The sequence below is a fragment of the Galeopterus variegatus genome, unplaced genomic scaffold (assembly GCF_000696425.1).
Source record: "Galeopterus variegatus unplaced genomic scaffold, G_variegatus-3.0.2 Scaffold3356, whole genome shotgun sequence".
Lineage (NCBI taxonomy): Eukaryota > Metazoa > Chordata > Mammalia > Dermoptera > Cynocephalidae > Galeopterus > Galeopterus variegatus.
In genome coordinates this window covers 54,128-59,005 of record NW_007729467.1, presented here as the reverse complement: position 1 = coordinate 59,005, position 4,878 = coordinate 54,128, and positions in this window count along the sequence as shown.

Below are 4,878 nucleotides of genomic sequence, written 5' to 3'. Positions count from 1 at the left end.
GCTGATGGGAGCCCAGGCCAGCACACCACTCTCTTTTCCTTTCAGGCATAATAGCAAAAAGGTTGAACATATGCATTTTAGAGCCACACAATCTAGATTTCAACCCAGTACAAGACCTTGACAAGTTGTTTAACTCCTCTAAACCTCTATTTCCTCATCTTTAAAAATAAGTGTAATAATAATCTTTGTCTCACAGGGTTTCTGTTGTAAGGTGCAAAATTCTTAGAATAGTGCCTAGAGAATAGTAATCACTCTAAAGTATGATGACCCTTTGCTCAAGACTGAAGACCAAATGGTGGTGTTTGGATTTGCCACTAGATGGCACTCTCCTCACTTCTGTAGCACCAACCTTTTCTGCAGAAAGCAGAGGTATTTGCAAATCAATATTCAACAAACCATTATTTCAATTATATGAATTAACTGACATTTTCCCTCTGTCATTTCCCACTTTAAGCTACACGTTTTCCTTTGAAATTCCACTGAGAACTCAGCGACTGGCCCTTGGGGGTCAGTAGCCACCTCTAAAGCTCTATGCAGAAGCTATTCTCAATCAAGTGTTGCTAATCTTAGTGAATTGTTATAAGAATTAACACCAAAGCCACAGATGTCCTCGTTACTGAAATTCCCTGGTCTTTGCCCTCTTCTGTCTCCTCTCACTCAAAAAAAAAAAAAAAAGACAAGATGGCTTTAAACCTAAACTCCATTACACAATTTGTTTTCCTGCTGAGTCACTGAAAGGAGATCATAAATCAATTCAACAACAGTTCAGTTCTATAAATGTTTATTGAGCATGTGAGATACCGTGCTAGGTAGTAAGGCTATTAAGGCAAACAAGAATCATATAGAAGCAAGGAATTTACCTATCACATCTACTAGATCTTTCCAGAAATAAAACATTAACTTTTCGATGAACCCAACAATTGACTGTAAAACTTTCACAAGTATAGAAGAATAATAATTTTTGAATAGCTAATATTTCCACCATGTATTAAGGCATACTAAGTTATAGTTAGACTAATACAAAAGGAAAACAAGCATTAGAACAGACTCGTCTGTCCACGGTAACTTAAGATATGACAACAGTGAACCACATATAAATAAGTAAAGGATATATTATTTATTAAATGGTATCGGGCATGAGGCTCACTTTTTGGAGAAAGATAAAGTTGGATCCTTTTTTTTCCTTTATAAAAAGGTAAATCCAAATGGATAAAAAACCTAAATGTGAATGGTAAATTTATAAAACTAATAGAAGAAAACATTAAGTAATTTTGTGGCCAAAGACCCCAAAAGGTCAAATCATAAGGCAAAAATTGATTGGATTTCAGTTCAATGAAAGGAACAGGTGACAGCCAGGGAGAAAACATTGAAAATTGGTGTGCACGCACGCGCGTGCGCACACACACACACACACACACGCACAAACGCACATGGGCAGAGGAAACCCAAATGGCCAGCACACGGAAGAAGTGCTCATACTTACTTGTAACTAGAAATACTCAGATTAAAACAAAGTACCATTTTGCATTCATTAGAATAGCCATAAATTACCAAGTGCTGGTGAGGATTTGAAGAAAGGAAAACCCTGGTGCTGCTGGCAGGAGTGTCAAATTGTACCATCATTCTAGAGAGCAATCTGTCAGTGCCCGATGAAATAAAATATTCACATACCCTTTCACTCAGAGATCCACTCCTGGATAAGTCCCCAAAAGAAACCCTAGCACAGCTTCATGAGGTTAGATAGATAAGAATGTTCCTTGCTTTACAGTTTGTGGAGGAAGCGCGCTGAAGCCACCTCATATGAGAATGGGTCAGTAAAGCATGGTGGATAGCCAGGGTAGAATAGCATGCAGGAGTCAGAAGCTGTGAACTAGACATGCTAACAGCTATGTGGAGAGAGCAAAAAATATAAGAAGCACAAGATTCCCAATGCCATTTGTGTTCATGAAAAGCACCCCATACACAAAACAACCTGATACATTTTAAGAGGTGATGTTCATGTCCAAGGTCATCACCAACCCCAACAGCACATGCATGTAGGTAAAGCATGGTGGATAGCCAGGGTAGAATAGCATGCAGGAGTCAGAAGCTGTGAACTAGACGTGCTAACAGCTACGTGGAGAGAGCGAAAAATATAAGAAGCACAAGATTCCCAATGCCATTTGTGTTCATGAAAAGCACCTCATACACAAAACAACCTGATACATTTTAAGAGGTGATGTTCATGTCCAAGGTCATCACCAACCCCAACAGCACATGCATGTAGCACAGCAGTGAAGAGCATGGCTTCTGGAGCGAGGCCACCTGGGTTTAAATCCTGGCCCTGCCACCAACTTGCTCTGTCACCTTGGGCAAGTCTCTTAACCTCTCTGTAAATCTGTTTCTTGGTTTGAAAAATGGGAGATAATAATGATGACTACTCTATGAGGTTTAACGCGTTTACTCGTTTTACTCGTGAGGATTAACTGAATAAACAGAAAGTGCATAAACAATTCCTGCCAATAAATGCTCATGAAGTGAGTGTTGTTGCTGTTATTATTACCAGTAATAATATGAATGGGGATCAAGGGTGACGAGAAACATAATATTAAAAAAAAAAAAAGCAGTGGAAGGGGACTTGTGTGTGTAATGGTGAGCTAGGAGTTACAGGGAGTGATTAACTCCAACTCCATCTGTACCTGAGGTTTAAAACAAACACACATGCGTTATCCTCCCTGTGGAAGTTTGTAATGTGGTGGAGGATATCGATCGTCTCAATGTGATGTGCAAAGGTCTATGATAAGAGAATGCACAGGGGGACGAGAACACAAAAGAGGGACACTTAGCCAAGCCTGGAGGGTCACAAAGGAATTCTAGAGGATAGGAGTCTTGGGAAACAGTATGGGTTATGGTTGAAGATTTGGGACCTGGATTAGGGTCACAGTAGTGCTTGTTACCAGCCTACATGATTTTTGGCAAGTTACATACAGTACCTAGAAAACACCCATGCCTAAGAATATATTAACAGAACTCAAAGACCCAGAGGAATCTCACCATAACCTGAACTATGATTGAAACTTCTCTCAAGGTAGTTTCTATCTTAGGAGTAATCCTCCCTGCATATCATATATTAATCACATATATGTTAACCTAAAGGCCTAAAAATGTTCCAAACACATTGGAGGAAGGTGTCTCACTCTTTTGTAAGACTCTGCAAAGTGAGAATGCGGAGTGGTGATCATATCAGATATTGAAAGAAGAAGTGGGTGGTGGCTGTGGTGATCTTTAAAATCAGGAGGAAGTAATTCCCAGCCAGAGGTAACTGGCTCATGAGCTTCTTTCTGACAGTCGGCCCACATGCTGTCATTGCCATGTGCACTTAGGCTACCAGCTGCTGTGTTAAAAAGAAATCCACCAGCTACAGAGATGAAGTCAGTAGCTAGAATGTTATTTTGTCCTGAGAAGGTGGTTCTGGGTCCAAGAAAAGAAACTCAGTCACTGAAGGGCTTACAAATCCCAGTCATAAAATAGTTGCTAGGTTTGTTCATCTTTCTCACGGAAGGAGCATAAAAATAAAAATACTCGAGTAGCCTGAAATTTGCTTAGGGAATGACCTTGGAAGCAAAGAAGGAAAAGAACACCACAGAGATCTCTGTAGGCACAATTCCCATGGATAGAACTGAATGGTACGTTCTCTAGCAGTTTTGAAACCAAGATCAAGTAAGGAAAAGTAGACAAAGTTCATTCTTTGAAACAGTATAATTTCAGACAAAGGAAGTGGCCACCAACACTTAGTCTTAAGTCCACAGAGGTTGGCTCTGGATTGCATAGGTCCAAGTCCTACCTCCACCACTTACAGGCTTTAATAACTTGTACAAGTTTTTGAATCTCTCTCCATGCCTCAGTTTTCCCATCCTACCAGAACAGTCACTTTGGAGAGCAGTTTGTAAGTTTCTTTACAAGGTAAACATAAATTTACCATTCAACTTATTGTGGAGTATACATAAAGTAAATGTATTTCACAGGGCCTTGTTTTCCAAAGCCTTGCAGTTTCAGGTTTAGCCTAACTTCTTAAAAGCATATATAAAATGTTGACCTTGCAAAAAACAGGAAATTTTCCCCAGGCTGTAGTCTCTGTTGTAAGATAAAGAATTGTAACACAGCAAGGTTGCTGGCTAAAGGACAGACAAGTTACTAATTGATATGTAAAGATACTGGGAAGCTGCTATAGGGAGAAAGAATGTTTGCTAAGATCAAGCTTTTGTTGGGGGATTGACAACCTCTTGCAAATTGCATTATGGAATGTCACTTTGCTTGTTTTACTGAATGTTACCAGCCTATATTGTTAAACTGTAACCTCACCTGTATTCTCTTCCTGTAACCTCCTGGTCTGGAGAATAAATGTGGGGTAAGAACCCCAGTTCTTGGTTAATTTCCCAAAAGGAAGGAATGCCTCTCTCTTGAGGGTCCTGGGAGATTAACCCCTTTGGGGCTTCTCACTGCTCAGATGAGATGGTCTTTGAGTAATCCTTTGCAGCTGTGTCCCCCAGGGGAAGAGGGGTGACAAATCCATTGGAGGCAAAGCAGCAACTTAGTAATTCCACTCCTGGGTATCTACCCAAAAGAAATAAAAACATATGTTAACACCCAGACTTGTATGCAAATATTCACAGTAGCACACTGTTCATAATGGCCAACAAATGGAAACAATTCAAATGTCCATTAACTGGTGAATGGATAAAGAAAATGTACATCCATGCAATAGAATACTATTCAGCACTAAAAAGTAAAACACAAACAAAAAACAAAAAAACTGCTGATACATGCTACAACATAATGATGAACCTCAAAAACAAAAACATCATACTAAGTGAAAGAAGCCAAATGCGAAATACTGTA